The 22,290-nt window shown below is 41.7% G+C and overlaps 1 protein-coding gene across 4 annotated transcripts in view; it reads right to left on the bottom strand.

Moving 5' to 3' along the window:
• Gpatch2 (G patch domain containing 2) overlaps positions 1-22,290 on the bottom strand; it is a 162,509-nt gene that overhangs the window by 69,329 nt on the left and 70,890 nt on the right. The window lies entirely within an intron of this gene.

The raw sequence follows: 22,290 nt of genomic DNA, 5'->3' as shown, positions 1-22,290 counted from the left end.
TGCCTTTAAAAGAAAGTTTTTAAAAGAACCTTCCCCCCATCACAGGAACTAAACCACAGAGAAGCACAAGGCTTTCTTTCCTTTCAGTGGAGGATTAGCCTTCCTAGCAGGAATCTGGACGCGGGTCACAGGGAAGACGCTGACCTTAGAGCGGCCAGCCTCACATGAGCGGGTGAATGAAGACACAGACTTCACCTAAGTCTGAAGTAATCCTAGTACATTTTCAAGAAACAGAGACACATTTATTTTTCTAAGAATCATCAAAATGACAACTATACTAAATTGGTAAAAGTTGCAAAATACATATAGACATATTGCTTATATAAATATATATATAAATACATATATATGTATATATAATTGTTACACTTTAAATCTAAAACTAAACAATGTAATTATTTTGAATTTTTATTGTAGACACTTTTATTCTCAGGGGAAATACAGTCAGCATTAATAATTGAGAATTTAGAAATACCGGCCTATTGGAGTACTAACACTTCTAATTGTTAAGTGGTTAAATTCTTATGTCTTGGTATAGACTGCTAATGAGTGATTTAAATGCTTTAATAGAAAAGATTAACCGCTACATAATGAAACAACAAGTACAACAACTCTTTTCATACTTTCCACAGTGGCAATTTTTGGAGCAGCCAAAGATTCGCCAGCTCAGGGTAATCGACAGCAGTGAAGGTTGAGAAATCTCACAGGGCTGTCCAGTCTCAGAAGCAAGCCGTGAGTGGCCTCTACTGGCTGACCACAGGCTTCCGAAATCCCTCACTTAGGAGGCTCACAATATTATGGGCTTCAAGAAAACAAGTGTACATTACCATATGTAACATCCACTGTGCATAACACCTCCTATGATAGTAAATGTTGATGTAATAAACACAATGTACATAAGAGGGTATAAAAATCTTAACGATTTCATCTCACTGCCATATGCTTAAATGATACTGAGAACCGAGACATTCTCTGAAAAGTGTACTTTGTAAGTCATGATAGTGTGGATTTTCTTGTTCAACTCATATCAAAGAAATTCACATCTACCTTTAAAAATACTTTGGGGTGTTAATTTTATACACACACACAAAACTCAAATTTAACTGTATCTTTAAGCTTGGCAAACCTTTTTTTGGAGGCACATACAAAGAAAGAATTAAAAATCTTGGAAAGAATTTGAGCTTTTACAAAGGTAATATTGTATGTCATATTTTATGAAAATACTATGCTAGAAACACAGTAATGCAAAGAAATTTTTAAAAACTTCTGTATTATTGTAACTATGTTTCACTCAAAGTAATTTTATATTCAAAACCTAAAAACAACCACTAGGAAAGTGACAATTTGCTATCATTAGGAAATGTCAATTCAGTGTCAATAATGGAGAAAATATTTCAATTTTTGCTCAGCAGTGTTCACTTATAAACACACACATTAGAGCTTTATGTTCAGCAGCTTTTTGTTAATAAAAGCCTCCTGTATGTGAGAAATTATTTTTTAATTTATGTATTTAAATATACAATTATATATCTGATGCATCTCATCCTTTACTCAATCTATACTCTTAAAGTGTACCCAATTAAAAAAACTACCGAATACGCCTGATGATGTCAAAAGGCGGCAACATTTATTTTAAAAAGTTGCTTTTCTCACATGTAACAATATTCCAGTGTATTTCAAGCTTCGTTCCAGAATTCAGTCCTATTGTCTCACCCGCTCAGAACTGTTCACGGGGTTATCCAGCTGCTGCGTAAGATAACCTCCTTCTCTGCAGACACCACTGGGATATGACACCCTGACCCACAGGAAGCCCTGATTATTAGCTTGAAATATATATCCGGTGCTGTGGCACCTGCAAAGAATTTGTTTATAAGAGTCTTTTTCTTTTTCTGGAAATTTGAAACAGTTTTAACAGTAATTTTCAAGTAGTTTAAGGAATTTCAGTGAATGGAAATTGTATGTCTTAAAGCCCTCTCTTCCAGTCCCCACAATTTCACTAAAGTTAAGAAAAAAACCCAAGTATACAGAAAATGCCACCCAGAAAAGCGTTTTCTTCTTGGAATTCAGCTTACGCGGTCTACTGTGCAAAGGATAGGACTAAGACCCCAAAGGGGTATTCGACAGGCTTCACTTCCAAGGAGAGTCACAACGTGCAGCACAGGGCGTACGGCAGGAAATGATTATATTTGCCTTTTATTTTTGGTAGAAGAGCACAGAGGGCAACATGGCAGGGACGAAAACGAACGAGGCAACACGTTTGAGGCTGTGACACATCATTAAGATAGCACTTTGGATACAAATTCTACATACATGAAACATTTTATACAAGACTTCAAGTAGACTACAAAATCTTATGTGCTTAGTTATAAATTACATTAGTTTGATATTCAAAATCATGGGATGGACATTTCAGTAGCTGAAATTATTTTCTTGCCACATTACTTGATGATGTATCATAAACTCACGAGTTACACGTTCATCTTTTGGGATTGTATATGATTTCCATTATTTTTAAATTGCTTCAGTAAGTTAGCTGTTTCCTGCGACCTTAAGTGGCCAGCACTGTCGCTGGGGACTCCATATACACCACGGGAAAACTACAGCTGGTTTTGACATCTAAAAGACTGTTTCTAAGAATCTCAAGGATACACTGATAGTAATTTATGAGGAAAATGCTGATAGTCTCTACATTTTTAAACTGGTAACAAATGTGGTCTATTTTTAGCAAATAAAACACAAAATATTATGTTCTACACGCTATTTCACTCAAGCAAACATGGAAACAACTGTGTTGTCAATGACACTAAATATTCCTATAATAAAAAAATACATAGCTATGAATTGAAAAGGGAGGAAAAAGGGCTACAAATACAAATGCATGCAAACTATTCCTTAAGATACCCAAACAAATGATTGGGTTAATTAAAAGGAAAGGAAACACAAGTAAAGATGTAGCAGTGTAAGTAGGATCCTCCTATATTGCATATTCAATGATGACAAAAATCCTGAATACTCTAACAACTTGTAACATTTAACATCCTTTGGTTAATATTTCTTTCAAGTAAATAATCATATAGTCAGAGGTTCACATTATAGATACTTATTAGCTCTAACAATAAAGCCAGTTATACCTAATAAATTCTGTCACAATCTTTAAAAAAATCATTGAGTGCACCAGAACTCTTAAGAGACAGGATATGCTGATCATCTGTTTACCTACCCAGCATTCTGCTAGGAGACAGGCAAGATTCGGAGGAACTGCATAGTATGTTGCAAATTTAAGATAGATGAAGCCAACAAAGATTAGATGAACTATGAGTTATGACTACAAGAGGATTTTTTAAAAAAGATCACTAAAGTCCAAATTAACACGTATGTTTTTTGGAGATGAAGAAGTGTGAACCGGCTATGCGAGCTGGCTAGGATCAAGTTAAGGACTAAAAGGGCTTATGTATTACAAGTGAAGAAGACATGAACCCAGCTCCAACTCCACAGGAAAGAAAAAGTTTGGGGTCCGTAGAACGAAGGTTCAAAAATCTAGCTTCAAAGGTTTATTTATCCTGCAAAATAATCTGTGTTCAAGTCTGTTGTTACGGTCAGATTCCGTTAAGAATCACCAAACCAAGTGGAAGGGAAAAAGGAGGTGATACTGTCATCTAGTAAATCATCACGGCTTTGCCTCCGTTAGCGCTCGCAGTGAGCTGCTTTCTGGTCCCTCTGCACAGAGCAGAGACAGGAGGACTAAGCAGAAGCGAGGCGAGAGATCTGAGACATATGGGGCACAGAGGGACGTCTGCTCCTGGGGCACAGCGGAGAAGCACAGGGCCTGGGTGGAGGTCCCACAGCTGAGCAGGTCCCTTGTCCGATGCAGCACAGAGGGAAAAACACTACACTCAGGAAGGAGAGAGGCCAGATGGAGACCCTGAGGGGACACGGCTGGTCCCTCAGGCCTATGTGTACCAGAAAGGGGCCCGCAAAATACCGTACCTATGAAAGATCCAGTGGACGGGCAGTCTTGATTCCCAAGGGATTCCACAGGCTTCAGTAATGGGTGTCAGTGTGGACTGCCCAAAAAGTCCCGCTGCACTTCAGACTGACCCCAACCCGTTAGGATATACTCAGACTGACAGAATTGCCTCATGACATGATCACAGGCAGGATCCTATGTGATTCACAAGTAGAGCATTAACATTTGAAGCTTCTTTTTTTTGCGGTTTTATTCCACATAATGTACAGTGTATTTTTTCAGTATATAGTTTACAAAATCAACTGTGGCAAAGTCCTATGGTTTGTGGTAAGTTTAGAAAACAAACCAATTCAAAATTCTAGTAGAGTAACTTGGTATCCAACACACTGATCATAATGGGCATATTATATAAGGTTTGAGCAAAAACTATTGTCGATGTTTAAATTTAAAAAATTATTACAGTAAAAGATAACATTGCCATCAATTGGCAATGGACTCAAAATGTTTACCCGTCATGCTCATTCTGACTTGGGCAACAGCAAGAAGTTGCACTGTCCCAGATCCAGTGAAAAAGGGGGAGGAGGAGACACTGTGATTTTTTTAAGAGTCTGTCTTTGTTGTGGATGGCAGTTGGCAGTAGCATTCACCGTATTTTTGACCACATCTTAAAGAGATACTTGCAAAAGAGGACTTCCAGAACTGTTTCAGAAAGCGGCAAGAATAGTGGAAGGAGTATGTTCAAAGTAAGTGTGGGGGGGGGGTACTGAGAAGAGGGTTAATGGCCAGGTGTCTTTTACTGTCATAAACTTTAAAAGTTAAATACTCACCATATATTTTAATCACACCAGTACCACCTGTCACATTTAATAAATAAAGTGGAATTTACAGATTTCATCATTTTTCCTCCAGTATGAAGCGGTTCTGAAAAGCAGACAAGCATCGAGATTGAAAGTGTGGGCTGTGGAGCTGGCCAGCCTGGGTTTCAATCCTGGCTCCTCTGTTTCAGCTCTCTGACGCCTCAGTTTCCCCATCTATGAAATACGGGTGACAACAGCACCTATTTTATGAGAATCACGAGACAATCTTGTCAAGCGGTTAGCTTCGTGTCTGTTAGCTACCAGCATCTGTACTGTCTCATAGCGGAACGCCAGCTACAATCTCAGTAGTAACGTCACACAGTAACAATGAGGTAGACACAAGAACAGGGGCTCCGCAGAGGACCAGTGACACAGGGAGCAGGGTGGGGGTGCCTGGAAACGTGGTTCCCGCAGGGACGCGTGTCACAGGCGCACCGTCACTCCCTTCACTCAGCTGCTCCTAACGACCGTGGTTAGGTTTGATAAGCAGCAAATGAATAACTGCTTCTCGTGAGTTTATTAGAAATCAGATATACATTTATTTGACAAAACACACTGGATTTTCAAGGACAGTCATTTTATAAATTAAGTTAAAAACCTAGGTTTCCCAGTCTGAATCACAAAACTTAATTCGGTAATTTCCACAAAGATATTATTAGTGTCTACACAGGTTGATAGTTCTGATGCTTTCCAATTAGTGTAAAGGTCATGAGTTTAAATAAAATAAAGCATCTTATCTACTATAATGGTCTCTAAATTGAATGTTTTACAGTTGATTTGCTTTCCTTGGCTGATTATACAGGCCTGAAAGAATCTAAACTTGCAGACTAGTGGAACAGGTACTATTGGAAGTAACAAAGGGCATGTCCCTCCTCCGACTTCCAGATTCAAACCCTACTGCCCATATTACACAATCTTGCAGAATTCTATGGTAAGATAGAGAAGTAATTTCTCCCTTTACTTTGAATTTTTATACTTATTTGTGTTTTTCTTATATCAATCAACGGAATTACATGTAAGTCTGTCTCACCTACACTACATGTACATTTCTTTAAGCACAGGTTCTGTCTCATTTGCTGACTGACCCTGGGATTTAGCACATCAGGATTTGCCTATGGAAGCAGGTGTTGCATTACTCAAAAGCACAACTATTGTTCATGAAAGCTCCTCAGCCTTCTGAAATAGTCGTAAAACCCAGGATTACAACCCAGGAACTTCTCAAACAGGTTAAATACTACAGTTTTCCAAAAGTCTGGGAATACCATCTTGGAAGCCATCTTGGAAACTATATAATTAAAACCATTCAATTATCAATTTCATAAAATTAAACAGTATGCAAATAAAGCAGAAAAAATGCAGATTATGAACTATGTAAATGACTATAACCAAGTGTTTTGCATAAAGAGTAGTTCATAACTTTTTCATATGTAGGAAATAGAACATATCATTATTCTTTTGTTTGTTTGTTTTGTTTTTTTTTTTCCAGTACCAGGAATTGAACTCACAACCTCGCGCTTGCCAGGCAGGTGCTGTGCTGCTGAGCTAAATCCCCAGCCCGCATATTATTATTCTTAATAAACCCCTAAAACACATTTACACAAGTTGACCAAAAGTAATAGAAAAAAAAAAAAGAACACAAGAATAAAAGGATTGCTGAATAATGTTTCTAAGCAGTACACTCTTAGGATAATTCATTGACAGGCTGGATCCTATCAAGTGTTAGCATGAACTTGAATACGGTGGGACACCATATGCTTAAATTCATTCTAAAGAAGCTGCTCATAAAAAACTGGTAGCATCTAAGCATCAACTTAAATAAGAATCTGGATATCACCAATTGTTTCTTTAATTGTTCCATAATGTAACTGTAAGCTCCAGGAACATTAAACCACACCATGGCATCTCAAACAGTGAGATGTTCTGTCAGGGCTGGTCTGCGACACATGGACACAATGTCACCGCAACCCCACGTTGTGGAGCTGAGTACACCAACAGACCACCAAGCTGTACATTTCATAGGCTACGAGCAAGCTCCATGTGCAGACAACTGTTACATTCTATCCTTTGGTTCTCTGTGGCTAACCCAGTTATGTGCTCGGAAAATGAGGTCCACTATTACTGGTTTCAACAAACATTAACTGAGTACTTGGTAGAGGGCAAGGACTTTCAGAAGCTGCATGTAAACTATTCCCAATCAATGCTGCAAAATTCTAGTTAGTAACTCAACTTACACGTGAGGCCCAGAGACATTACAAGGCTAAGTCACCTCGCTAGCGAGTAGCACGATACCAGCTCCACTGGGACAGTTAATTCTGAGTGTCAATTTGATTGGCCTGAGGGATCCCTAGGGAACTGGTGAATCATGGCTTCTAGGAGTGCGCGTGAAGGGGTTTCCAGAGAACAGTCGGTAGAAAAAGTCAAGTCACAGCTAAAACTACAGTAGGAAATGTGAGCGCAGCACGCAGCTGGGTAAGGGGCAGAGGTCGAAAGAGTCGGAAAAGGCTGCACTGCTGCAGAGAATCGAGTGATTCTGGTGAGGAGGAGGGACTGGGAAAGGGGTCACAGAGGGCGGTAAAGAATCTGCTGGCACGTGGAGGAGAGCCCACGCTTCTACCCAACTGCACAGAACTCGGAGACACCAGGTCCCCGTCCTAGACTGGAACTTCCTCAAGTCTGCTCAGAACCCACTGAGCCGGCAGGAGTGGGTAGAGCTCAGCACCCGCGTCTAACCTGCCTCCGTGGGAGGGCTGGGAACCGCTGCAGCAAGCCTCACTGAAGGAGGGAGGACAAGAGGCAGGAGAAGAACAACAGAGAGGACTAAGAAATGCTTTGCAAATATGCAAACACTGGGTGCCATTCGCTTAAATAAATGACAGAAACCAAAGAAGACGGCAACCACCACCCTGCAGCAAGGACCCACAAAAGCTGGCTTCCTTTGAACAAAGGTTTCCTAGCACTCCGTCAAGGTTCTAATTGCCAGATGCACAGCATTTATTACCTTGCATTTTAATTAGCTGTGTCCTTACCAACCTCCTCATGGCCCACGAGCATCTATAAAGGAGAAACTGTATCTCAATTAAACTCTGTCTCCCCCCCATATTACCATGTTTGGCTCCTTATAGACATGAAATAGAGCAATATTCACTTTGTGATTGAAATGTGATTTATCTTGACATCTACACTGAAATTCCCTAAAGGTCTTGTAGATATTTCAAGTCCCATATAACCAAATCCTAGGTACATATATCTTGAGTGAGGCCTTCTTTGTTGAGTATATATACAGTATTAATATATATCTCTTATAAATGATAATGAGAATAACATATAATTAGTGGGAAAATGATATGAGCTTATAATTATATAAATACTTCAAGAGTACAATATAAGATCAAAAAGATTCTTATAGATATTAATTGCTCTCCCCCAAAAAACCAAAAACAAGGTTCTCTACCACTGACATTTTGAAAATACAGGATCAGTCACAAAAACATCTGAAGAAACATCATTCTCAAATCAAAATCCTAGGTTGCAATTAAATAATTATTCACTATTAGCTTTTTTACTAAACTGCTTCTCTTACTATTCACAAAGGCCTTAAGGTCCAATTGACTTTAAATGTGAAACAAGGCCGTGTTTCATATTCAAATTGAAATTCTTTTTCTCTTTCTTCTTGAATTTATTGGAGATGGAGTCTCCTTCTGCAGCCCAGACTGGTCTTGAACTCCTGCATTGAAGTGATCTCTGGTTTCCGCCTCCCGAGTGCTGGCACCGCGAGGCACAGCTTGAAATTCTGTTTTAAACTCTTTCTTCCATCCATTAAACTATGTAGAGTCTATTTTAATAAAAAGAAAGCTATCTAAAGCCAATAAAAGCTTCCAACTGGTACCCTCTGTATCCACCACAACCTGGATCAAACTAAAGTTGACTGAGGCCTTTAAATCTGGACCCTTTTGCTCTTCCCAATTCTCTGAGGGTGACCAGATGTCACTTGAGCACATGGTGAGATGGGAAACTCAATTTATTGCAACATGAGCTGTAAGATGCTCCAGCGTTCAGTTCAGGACACTGCAGATGTCCAGCTCAGTTACAAAGCTCAACTTAGCATTAGATGCTGGAGGTTAGCAAAGACTTTAGGGTCATTCTGTCTTGTTCAAATTCATACTTTCCCTCTTTCTAGCTACTCAGCTATGTCACCTTGCTCTACTTCCACTCCCTTATGTATAGGGTCAGTAACAATAAAATCAGCCTCACTGGGATATAAAGGACCTGGAAAAATGCCTGGCACATAGTAAAGACTCAATAAATGTTACTGATTATCAGAAATAGCACGTCCAGCTTTTACACCCCCAATCTGTTTTACCAACAGATTTGAGATTTCACTTCAGGTCTAATTGTTAGGACTACTCATTCCTTTGTTGCTAGTTTTTACTTCTAATCACTTAACTTAATCAAAATAGAAAAAGTAGCTTCTTCTATATTAGATGTCACCTCAATGCCAAATATTACTCAACTCCAGTTGAGTGGGAGAATTGATAGTGAAGAAACAGTCTAATAAGGACAGAGTCCTAAATTCTTGGACAGGTCCATACATAAGACTATTTAAATTAAAGCCAGAAGAAGAAAATCATTCAAAATCTTATATACCAAAAATATACCTAGAGTATCTGTTGAATGAATAAAAGCACAACAGATTCTAATGTAGCTGGGGACCCAGGGCAGTACTTGGAATTGGAACTAAAACCAGCAAGGACAGAAGGAAAAGCTCGCCACCCACTCTAACAATGGGGCTCCTTCCTTACCTCCACTGAGCTCAGCGTCCAATCATGTTTTAAAGTTTTACTTCCTTTCACGTTATCTTTTCCTCAACATCCCACACTTCAACTTTAGGGTCCACATTTTTTTTTCTTTGTTTGCATGACTTAGTACAAACCCTGTAGAACTTTCTGACTTAGTACAAACCCTGTAGAACTTTCTTTTTGTATGGCTGGAGACCTGCACCTCCTACTACAGTGAAGCTTCAAACCCATGTGTGTATCGTGATGCATGGAAGACTTTCTTGATGACAGAGTAAAGTAGAAAAAATTTATGTACAAATGTGGTAGTTCATAACAATGATATAGCAGTATACATATTTTAGGAAGAAAATCCTGTCAATAAGACGAAGCTATCATGCCTACAAATTTACTGATATTTTCTAATTGAAATACTTTCCAGAGAGCTATCCATTGTCCTCCTTTCTTTCTCTACCTAATTACTACTTTGGAAAGTTGACCAACTCTCTTAGCGTCAGCTATCATCTTCGTGCTAATCATCACACAAACACAGCACAGTCCCGCTGTGCGCCATTCCTCCAATGAGCCCTACACTTGCCATAACCTTCTGTCACTCACGGATAGGCTAGAATCGCATCAGGCTCCTCAGTAGCATCTGCATACGCTGCCTGTAATGCTGGCCTCATGGGTTTTCTGTAAGGGTGTAAAAGAGAGTACATAGGAAAAGGCAGAAAAGAACCACAAAAGAACCACAAAAGAACCACACACTGGAATAGACAGACTGACAGGCTGAGTATCGTATCACAGCTCCTTCAAGTTCATCCAGCCTCTGATTTCCTCTAAAACTTTCCATCTATCCAAACATATAAGGCTTGATTTGCTGATAACTCCTTTAGTGCACTCTCCATTTCTATCAGCGTACATTTCTCTTTCATTTCTTTGAAATCCAATCGCAACTAGGGAGAATGCTATGTAATCCAGATCTTTACTGTTTGCTTTCTAGTCATTAGGAAAGTTTTGCCTAGATGGTAACCTCTAGGAGTATACTAAATCCTTAATCAGTAACTGCACTTTAACAAACCCCAGATGTATGAGCTTGGATAAGTCACTGGACCTCAATTTTCAAATGCTAAAAAATTCAGTATTTTCCCTAAAATCCTTTACATCAAAAACATTCTATGATTGTATGCTGAGTTCTAAGATAATTTTCATATAGATTAAAAACCACAAAAAAGAATCATTTCAGCTCATCCTTTTTCTCTAAATTCCCTCAGCTCTTTGTCCATTCTATTAATAAAGAACTCAACCTACTACATTAGATTAAGTGCATGTCTTTTCTGCAAGGTAGCAAATCCCTTCATATTAGGGCCTGTTTTGATTAATCTTTATACCCAGGCTACTAAAGAACAAGGTCTGGCACATTGTAGGGAACTAATATGTTTCTTAAATTGAAATTAGTTAGCTTAAAGTGATTTGAGATGAGCCAAAAAAATACTAGGCTATTTGCCTAGCGATGACAAGTGCTATTCCCTCTATAAAATCTTTCCTCCCTCCGCTAACCTCTTATCACTTGATGGTACTCAAGACATGGAAGTATAAGAAGGGAAAGAATCACCCCTGCAATAAACAGGAGCATATCAGCTGACACACTAAGGTTGGGGTGGGCACGAGTCAAATTCTTCGAAGTGCAATAAGCATTTAGGGCTTCCATGTCCATTTACATTAAATAAGGGGAAAGGGAATATTTAAATTGATTTGGTAAGCAGGTTGCCCACTAATTCAGTAATGTGGTTAATTACAAGAATTTCAAATTGACAATGACACAGGAATTTCAACCTTCATGGATTTCCCACTACATTTCCGTTTTTTGTTTTAAATTTCAAAAATTTTAAAAAGAGCTTTTTAAAGGTGATGAACAGATTATAATATTTAAGTAGGATTTTTAAATACAATAGAACTTTGCCTATCTCTCACCAGGATTGTTTATTCTCAGGCTATATGAAGATGAATTTAAAACTGTGGCCTTCTTTCTATCTGAAAGAAATGTTGATTCTGCCTCTCATGGGTTCATGTAAGTATCAAACACTGGAAAGTCTGTATTTTGGGCTATAATCTTTTTTCAAGTTTGAACTCAAGATGTCTTGCAGGAGAAGTTATTCAAGAGACACAAAAGGCATCAGATGAAATCTCCCACACTTTTTGGTAGTTCTGATGTGAATCAAGCACGAAGACCAAGTTGGACAACTTGGCTGAGGAGTCCCACATGTCTTAATCCACTCATTATATCTACTGCCATTATGTCAACACTGTTCAAGATTTGCAGCTTCTGTGAATTTGGGGTTAATGTCACTGAAATGCTGCTATGTGGTATGGTGTAGACTTTAGCGGCAGAATTTAGTAGCTTTATGGATACTTTAATCTTTTGTTTTAGGGAATCATTAGTCAGAAGGATCACAATTTTTTTAGTATTACTTTACTGAATTTATGGGGAAAATGATATGCTGGGTTACATTTTCCCACTTACAGGACAAAGGTCTGAAGACACATCCCTGTCAGACGTCGAGGGGACGACGATGCAGTTGTTTCTCATCTGCCCACCAAGACTGCGCAAGCAGGAAGCTCGCTGGCCTCTCCCCGCTGACTGAGGCTTGGGTTGGGGGGATTAATAACCAGAAGAGCAGAGACCTGAACCAGTGCTAAGATGGGCATAAATCCTGCTCCACAACGTGTGCTTTCCCCCTCCACCAACAGGCTCTTCACGCTGTGATGGGACAAGTTACGTCCGTCATCGCTGTGCGTACCAATGTTCAGTCCTACGCGTTCTCCTTGACACGGAATAGTGTGAGTGTTCAGGGATGGATTCACACATGCCTGGTGCTGACTGCATCCTGTCCTTGGGCCAAATCACTTTCTAAGACCGGCTTGTCCGAGTGCAGACTGGAAGGTACAGCAACACAGACGAGACCTGCCACTGGGGTGAGAGTGGCTACAGCGCACGGGCCGAAATTGAGAATTTCTATGTGCAGATAACTAAAGAGTTCAACAGGTGACAGTTAATTAAATCCATAATCCTATACAGGAAGAGACTGTTACAAACAGGCTTTTTCTTAATACATTGGGAGAAAAAATAAAACATCAACAACTGTGAGTTCAAGCATAAAGATATGAGGCTAATTTCAGAGTGAGAAGCATCTCAGTATCTTCCAAAATGTAGGCTGTGTTGGAGAGATTATTTTCTCAGTTAATGAGGAGTCATTAATTTTAAATCAAGGAATGGCTTATATGACTCAAGCAATATATATTTGCTCCATTTTATGTGTGGAGATTCTATCAACAAGACTGTAAAGGACTGACTACTGCAGATTTGAAAAGGGCAATGTCCACATTGTTCCCCTGGTACTACACAATGGCAGGTCAAACTTTTGTTCCTCTTGTCCTACAAACAATTTTCAAGCCTACGCTCAATAAATAAATTTGGTCTCAGCACTCCCAATCAGTGCGGCACAATCCCTCAGTAGCAGACCTATGATAAATGGACTTATTTTCCCAAATCAAACACTTGAATTTAAATTCAGATGAGTTAATGCAAAGGTCAACATTGTAATCAGTTCTTTTGATCTTTATAGAATTTCTGGAGTAATACATAATAAATCTGAAACAAGGCAATTTGCAGCTCTGTATGTGTGGCTGGCAATAAAAATCTTAACGATCAGAGCCTTTATGTACTTAGGGAACATTTTATCGTAATGGCTACGGCAAGGGCTTCAATGCAGAAGAAACAATAGCAATAGATAACTCTGAAAGACTTGATTTCTTGATTGTTTTACAATTTAATAGTATAGGTATTTATACAGAACCTTAAAAGAATATGTACCTATGCCTACTGTATTTTTGAAGCAGTCAATAATGTTATTATCACCACCTGGTTTTGAGTTAATTTGTTGGACATAAAATTGCTTAGGAAGGATAAAAATTAGCATATCAGATTCAGGCTAAAGTTTTTCAATATCTCCATTAAAATTACATTTCCTTGGAGTTTTCTTTTTAACATTGAAAGTTTAGGGAAGTTATTGAAAAATGAGATCGCATGCTCCAATTTGATGGCTGGTGTGGAAAGTACGACTGATTCTGGAACAAGCACAGAAGGGTGCCGGTGGTCTTCACACTGAAATTTAAGGAAGAAAGAAAAGGGGGAGAAGAAGGGAAAACAGGGGAGTAGAAGACAGCGTGCAACCAAGCGCCTCTCCGCAGCCAGGTGCTGAGCGCGGAAGGGCAGGAAGCCTTTGCGCTCTTGCTTTTCCATGTCTTTGACTCTCCAGGGGCGATGCACCCGAAAGCAGCAGAGCCCAGGCTCACAGAAAAGCTCTGCCTCACCAGGGGTGTGAGCAACATGGATCTTCACAGAGACAGCAGTGATGAATAGCATCTTGTTCACGTTTGCGAAATATAAAATCTTTTTCTTTCTCTCAGCAATACAGCTAGGGACTGCTCTACTAAGTAGTAAAACCTTTTTTGTCAAACTGGAATGAGGTGCCCAGTGTGTGCAGAACAGGACTACTTAGTCTAGAGCCCCATTCTGCCTGTCGTTCACAGACTATTTGAATGGTGCTGGTGGTTGATGGGTGGAGAAAGTTTAGCATTCAGGAGAAGCCTCTGAGTGAAGTGAATAACACGAAAAAGCACTCTGATTTCTAGGCGAGAAGGATTTAGTGTCTACGAAGTTTGAAGCAGATGTCCTAGGGCTGTGTAGCTGAAGGAGAAAAGACTGAAAAGCCTCCCAAGTGTCACAGAGTACCTGTGCTTCCACAGCCTCTCTCTGTACCAGTCCCAAGAGCAGATACCCTCACATCTGCTCTTCTCATTGGCTACAACACAGAGGTTGAAATCGGGCCTCCCACAAAGCTGAACTGTAATTCATTTTTCTAGAGACCCAATAGAGTAGCAGGAGGTAACAGATAGGTGTATTCTAGGTACTTGGGGCACAATGACAACAATCATGACTCCCAACTGGATCCAAATGCTGCATAGGATTTGGCCACAGTTAGAAATTTTAGAACACTTCTGGGACAAAAAAAAATTCATCTGTAGTTTCCATAGTAAGCTCTTCCTTGATGGGCAGACTTGATGAGGGACTATTCACCCCTCTGAACACACCACTATCCTGACAGGGCTTCTACTTGTTTTTTCAGCTAAAAAGAGGAAAAACACAACTCATCTTGAAAATTCTGTCAATTTCCTCCAAATTGTGATTTGATAGCTGCTGCATTCAAGTGTCTGACAGGAGTCTAAATTTCTCTGCTTCCTAACACAAGTCAGCAATGTTCTTCTTTCTTCGTCCTGCAGTTTCCAGTCGCGTGTGTACAGCTGTCCCGTCAGGGCAGTTAAAAGTACAGTCTTGAGAGTCACTAGGGGTCTGACAAGTGGTGTCTCCCGAAGTCTGATAATTACAGAAACTCCTTAATTTGAAAAGCCATCGTACCATTTTTCCCAGCAAGTTTCTATGACATCGCATGCATGAAGAAAAGTAAATCATAAAGCTTAGGCTTCCTCACTCGGCTCAAATCCATGAGCACTCTAAAAATTAGCAATACTTAAGTGTATACATATTGAGAAAATCCAATTGTCTTCTTCCAAGATATAAATATGCATTTATCATGAACTGTGTGTAGGACGCTGGTTTGGGTAACTCACTACATGACACAATGATCTCATCTGCAAGTTCACAACACAAACCTTTCAGATAAATGATGCAGGGGAGCTGAGAACATGTAGGCTGCATTGAGTAAAATGAGAAAACTTCTGTCCCAGTGACATTTTAGGTGCTTCCTCCCGGTAGAAAGAAGTCTAGTTTCCCACAGGAAGAACAAACCTCCCAATTTTCTTCTTAGGATGTCCTGTGTTGCAAGGAAATCACTCACGCACAAAAATCACAGGAGAACGTCCATCTTAGACGAAATAAAATTCTAAGTAGAGGGGGGTTACATAAACTGAGGTCAAGAAGATGAGGTCAAACAATTAGGTAATTTTTCTTAAGGAATCTTGGGGTTGAGGGTTTAGGCTCTGAACATCTGTGGGTCATGTGATGTCCTTCCTCCTGAATACAGGGCTCCCGTGTTTTTCAACAGGAAAAGTTGCATTTGGGGACAGCAAAAAGAACTACGATCGCTACGCACCTGCCCTAAGCCAGGCCCTGTTCTGCCTGCCTTATCCACATCGGTTCACGTTACCTTATCTACGTCTGCATATGTGATGAAGGAGAGCGATGCTGTAGGGACTCGGTGCTAGTGAGAGAACACAGCCGACCGGGGTTGGGTGTCGAGGATGGGGCAGGTGCGTAGGCCCGGGAGTCATCTTCAGACTTAGGATTCTGAGGGTACAACACTGAGGAGCGTGACGATATGAACATTTCAAATCTGCCCTTTGCCTCAGTGTCCCTACTTGTGATAGAAAATTCCTTCAATCTGGAGGATAATTAAGATGTTACTCATCAAGCATTATCTACTGTACCTGGCATATTGTAAGTGGCTCGTCGCAAAGCTGGAAACTGAGTCAAGGTAAGCAGAAATCTGGAGTCTCTGCGAGTGCATTAGGTGGGTTATCAGGAGACAGGTCTGGCCCAGCCCAGAATTTCATGAGGCAGGAACAGAGCACACAGAGAAGGTAGGGAGAGCCGGAACTGTCTCAGAAGACGAGAAGCCAGAGAAGAGTGGCACTCTTGGCCTCATCTGGCCAGGGACAGCACTGACTCTGAACGTGGTGGGCTGTGGGTGAGCATGCAGGACGTTAATGTCTGTTATGATCTTTATAAAGTACTGCATTTACCCTTACGTTAGATGCTGGATGGAGCTACAAAACCACGAAGGGTTTCTCTTGCTCAGTGGGGGCAGTGCTCGGCCTCTGGGAAGCTCCCCGCGGGAAGCTCCCCGCCCTCCCAGTCACATCTTCTTAGTGTGCCTCCCGTGAGGGAAAAACACCTGTATTAAATCAGTTGTAGCAGGGTTTGCAAGGGAACGGATGTCATACAGGATATATAATTTATAGGATTATCTTATAACATTCGTCCAAAAAGTCAAATGCAGAGGAAGGAGTGCAAGAGAACTGCCCACGCACTAGAGACCCAGAGAACCCAGCTGAGGGCCTGGATCCTGTGGCACGTCCTTCACGAGTCCAGCTGGAGGCCCAGAGCCCACGGCAGTGTCTCACGTGAGTCTGCATCAAGGATCTGCACTGGGAAGGCCCAAAGCTCAGTGGTGGAAGCCAGAAAGTCTGCGCCAGTGGGATGAAGGATCTGTGGCAGCAGGCTGAGGGATCTGCACTGGAGCCAGGAAGTGACGCTCAAGGTAAGGACAGAGCTCCCCCAAAGAGAACCACAGTCACAGGCGCCTTTCCTTCAGGTTTTCGCAACCTCCCTCGCTCCCCGAGCTCTCACATTGGCATTGACACTTACACAAATGCCAGGCCTCCTTCATCAAAACACCTCACCGCCGTGGGTGTCCAGCCCTTTGGCTTGCCTGGGCCACACTGAGTGAAGAGGAGGTAGCTTGGGCTTTGCATATAAAATGTATAATATAGTTAATACATGTAAGTTATAGATTTCCTTCACTTAAAAATATTTTTATTATAATATTTTTTAAAAGAGGGCAAGGAGCCTCCAGGCCTTGCAGTGGACGCTGCTGTATGAGTGTAATTTCCCTTCTCAGCCCAATTTCCTGAAAGGCCTGTCAGTCATGCTGCTCCCCAGGAGGCGACACACCCACCGGGAGGTGGCTTTGCTTCCCCCAAGACGCCCACAGAGGCCCTACCTGCACAAAGCCCTCAACAGGTGTGGCCCCTCTGCCTTAGACATTCGAGGGGCCCAGTGGTGTCTCCTGGCTTTGGTGAAGGAGTGGTTAAGGCTTTCATCCTGCACAGGACCTGTGCACAAACCCCAGCCACTGTGAAGAGACTAAGTCCAAAGAAAGTGCCACTTGCAGACATCATTAATGAGGCTCAGAGAATGTCATCAGCCCAGGAAGAGAATGCGCGGCTGAAGCTGTGGACACCACCAACACGGGAAGGGCAGAAAGCGCTAAACGGCTCCGCAGAAGTCAGAGGATGAGCCGAGGAGAGCAGCCAGCTCGGAGTGGCTGTCACCGGGCAGCTGCACCCACAGGAAGCTGACTGAATGGACCTATCGCTGGAGGACCTGCCCTGGAAGGGGCAGCTTTGGGGAAGCTCGGGGACAAAGGTTTGGCAAGTTTTAGGGCAAGCAGCTCTGCCCAGCAGGAGCCAACAGCAGCTCCCAGAGAGGCCACGCTGCTTTCAGAAATGCCGCGAGACTAGAGGGAGCTTTGCAACAGGAAGCCAAAATGCAGATGGAGCAGTCAGGGCCATAAGTCGTGCTGAAGGCGAAAGCAGATGAAGGGTCCATTCTGGGGACAGCAAGCTCGGGTGACAGAAGGGAAGGACTTCCTGGCAGCTCTGCAGACTATGGAGCTGCTGTCTAAAAATGTAGTAAAAAAGAAGCGGCTAGATGACTCCCTCTTGGGGACGAACTCTAGGAGCCACTTAGCGCAGCTTCCTGGCCAGGAGGAGTCTCTGCCGTGGGACGAAGCACACTTTATGCTGGAATTGCACTTCCTGCTTACAGCAAGTTTTCCCTGCCTTTAGATTCATTGCCTCTTCCCAGCCTGACAAGGAGACAACTGAGGCCTTAATGGGGCGCGGTGGGCTGCACGTCTGGGCAAACCCCGAAGGCAACAAAGTGCTTCCGCCTTAGAACCAGGAGACTCAACCCACCACAGCCAGTGGATCCCATGCGGCCTGGATCGCAGGCAGACCTGCAGGAAGAGACCCTTAACTACAGCAGAGCACAGGAGCTCCAGGGAGGCAACACCGAAGAGCCAGCAGTGCCCGGCCACCTGGGAACACGTTCTGTCCCACCCTGGCTGCGTTTGTGAACTTCCCTGCGTATGTACTTGAACGTGCTTGGAGCACACTCAGTAAATGTGGAAAAGGTATACAGTAATGACACCTACTTGACACAATATACCTTGGAGCTCTTAATCCAAATTTTGTATGTTTTTTTTCATAAAGTGCTACTTCGGAAATAAATATTTCTATAAAAGTAAATAGCAATACAGCCAACAGGGGTGACAGGCGACCCTTTGAGCACCCCGAGGCACTGTTTCTGCCCAGTAAGAGCCCGCTGGAGACCTGCAGTTCTGAGAGCCCAGCTCTGGGCATACGGGAGCATGCTTACCCTTCCTCCTGCCAGCAGACTTTCCTAAGACATTCTGATCTTCCCAGTCAGAAATGCTCCGTCCTTCGCTGAATGTTTGAAACACTCCACAGCAATTTGATCTAATTGCCACCTGTCTAAAGCGGTCCCTCTTGACACCAGTCTCTTGGCAGTAGACTGCATTGTTTCTCAGATCTCCAGCACATGGAGCACAATTAAGTATGAGAATAAGCCAGATAATTATGGGATCAAACTGGAATTTTTTTTTTTTTTTAGACAAGGTCTTGCTATGTAGCCCAGGCTGGCCTCAAAGTTTCAGCATCTTCCTGCCTCAGCCTCCTGAGTGCTGGGATTACAGGCATGTACCACCATGCCCAATACTGGGATTCTGAAGGTCACTAGTGTCTAAAAAACTAAAGTGAGATACAGCACATAAAAAGTTTTATAAATTGTAAAGTATGAAACAAATATGCTATCGACACATAGATCATAACGTGCATTTGCTGAGCACATGGGTAGAAGCTGAACAGGTATCTGTAATTGTATAGTACAGCCCAGGATGCCCTGTCCATGTTTCCTTTGGCTGAGGACCTAGACAGTGGTGCTGACCCTACAGCTCGCATGCCGCGGGGCTGTTTGCATCACTGGAAGCTCTGTAAGGTTCGCCATCACTGCCCTAGGCAATAGGAGGAAGAGCCGTGCGCTCTGAACAGTCTGCCAGCGCCCCTGTTCTCGCCTGAGAAAGGAGCCTCTCTCACTGCGGAGCTTGCACACCACAAAGAGCAACGATCACCAGCGCAGTAAGCACTCAGAGGCACCGGCTCCTCTGTCTACGCACAATCAGAAGGAGCTATGGCAAAAACGACACCCTGAATACTTACAGGCTCTGTGTAATGAGCTCAATCATTTATTCACGTAACACAATTTATAAGCAGTTTTTGGAGTAGGCTGGGGAGATAGCAGTTTGATAATGGCACTCCTTTCTCTTTAAAAACAACAAGTAAACAAACCATCATACAGGTAACACCTGACGAGTTTCTATTGCAAGATGAAAATAAAAATTTTTCTCCTTGCTTACAAATGCTGGCTCCTTGTCCCTCCCAGGCAGCTTTGTCTCCCAGCACCTAAACATCTTCTTCAAACCCGTAGGCTTCTGCTCAGTCTCTTCAGTTCTACCCATGCAGCTCTGAGCCCGTCTCAGTTTCACTACGGAGCCATTTTCTGAGCATCTACTATGGGCGAGGCTGGGCAACATGGCAGATGTATTTTAACTGATCTCAAGGACCAAACGACAACTGATAACTCAGGCAAGTACGTAAAGATTCTTTCACTTAAATTATATAGGCTTGACTTCCCTTCAGGGTACAGACTCCCCCTCCATGCAAAACACATGTAGATATTAGAATGTGTGTGTCAGGATTGTTAGTGATCTCTAACAGCTGGGCAATTAAGATGGTAAAGGTTGCTTTTGGATAAAAATGTTTCAGAAATATCTCAGATATTCCTTTTACTGTGTATGGAAGATCAGCTGCCCATAAACAAAGTTCATTTGATTTGAAATCTCCTTTCAAATGAACGGTTTTACTCTGTTCATACTAAACCACCCAGACAGAAGCAGAATGCTTAGGGCCTCTTGACACTCATTCATCCCCTCAACCGTGAATTCATTCTTCATTCAGTAAACATTCGCAGATCACTCAGTCCTTCGCAAGACAAATCTCAGAGCTATGCGTGAAAATAAACAAGGAAAGGGCCAAGTTAGTCAGTTAATTAAAGAAAAGGTATCCCAAAACAGGGCGATGCTTGAGCGGGGATGCTCAGTGGTAGAGCGCCTGCCTAGCACGGGGGCTCCAGCACTGAGCACCACAAACAACAGCAAGGCGTCGCACAGAAGACATCCGAACCAGCAAACGACTGAAAATTAACTTACTCTATGCAAACTCTTGGGAGTTAGGGGAAAAAAAGAAAAGTTTAATGACAGAAAACTTTCACTACATTTAGATTCAGTTTAGTTGGGTGCAAATATCATGTTTTAGATTGATGCAATTGCTTTAAATTATGTACAAACAAAATCAAACCTCATTTCCCTCTGATTACTTCCTTAATAGAAGAGCTCTGCACGGAGGCGCTGTCTCCCCCTCACTTTCAGTCTCCAGTCTTCCGAAATACCAGCATCAAAGGTCCCCGGCTTCTCGCCCTCAGGGCTACCCAGGCTCAGGCAGCTCAGCCCCGTGGCGGGAACGCAGGTCCTGCAGCAGGAGGACAGGAGTCCCCCACAAGCTGCGACACACGCTCGGAAGCTCAGGTTCCTCGGTGATTAAAATTTGTATTTTCATAGGCCATGATGAGGACTGAATATGTAAATACTTGGAAATACATGGAAAGAGATCTAATACGCAGTACATGCCCAGTAAGAGACAACAATTATTACTCATTTATTTACCAAGATTTATGGATACCCGCTCAATGCTGAACACTGACTTGAACCTGGGGACATAGAGCTGAATAAAAGAGACAGTCACTGCCCTCAAAACTGTCATCCTCATGGGGGGAGATCAATGATAAACACATCAAAATCTAAAACCACTCAGTGCCGGGGATATAGCTCAGTGGCACAAGCGCCTGCCTGGCCAAGTAGCAAGACCTTGTCCTGAGTTCAATTTCCGGTAACAAAAATAAATAAATAAATAAAACATAAAACCACTCAACACTAAACACTGCAAACCCCTTTGTAGTGAGGGCCACTCATCCATAACAGAAATCATGTAGCTTACAATAAATACGTTAGGAAAAATATATAAATGAAACTAAATAAAAACATTTAATAACTTGCTCCAATAATGGAAAAATCATCAACTATAATTTGTTTCCCAAAATAAAGCAGCTTACCTTGTACATAAAATAATTTTAAGTGATTTTTAACTTCCACTGCCTAGTCAAAACTTACTATCTGCTTTATATAATCACGATGAACACATATTTCCAGTGCGAGCAATAAAATATCTGTGCTCCTGTACTGTACTTTTAATTATGTATTATATTAATGTAATTATTTAAATACATGTAGGGAAGCAAGTAAAATGTGTGATAATTAAGACATGCAATTACATGATTAGTAAGTATAATTAAATAACATATCAACACAGACATTACAGACAATTTCTGCCTACATAGACAGATATATTTTCATACACTTACGTACTAGATTATATATTGGTAAAAGGATTCGTAATTTGAAACAGTATCTTATTTTAATCAAAATAATTTCAGAAATCCTAAGTCATTAAGAAGAGTCCTTGAGAAACCATCAATAACATGGAGAGAACCCTAGAATAGTCACAAGGGCAAGGCAGTTAGGACAGACACAGGAAAAGATGTCTGGTGAGTGATGCAGTGCTTGGGTGCCCAGGCCTGTGTTCCCAGACAGCAAACGTGGGGTCTCATAAACCTGCTCGTCTCACTCTCGGCATTAGT

Source organism: Chinchilla lanigera, unplaced genomic scaffold (genome assembly GCF_000276665.1).
Source record: "Chinchilla lanigera isolate Chin_1 unplaced genomic scaffold, ChiLan1.0 scaffold00005, whole genome shotgun sequence".
Taxonomy (NCBI): domain Eukaryota; kingdom Metazoa; phylum Chordata; class Mammalia; order Rodentia; family Chinchillidae; genus Chinchilla; species Chinchilla lanigera.
The sequence above is the reverse complement of the archived record's forward strand: the minus strand, read 5'-3'. Positions and strand labels throughout refer to the sequence as shown.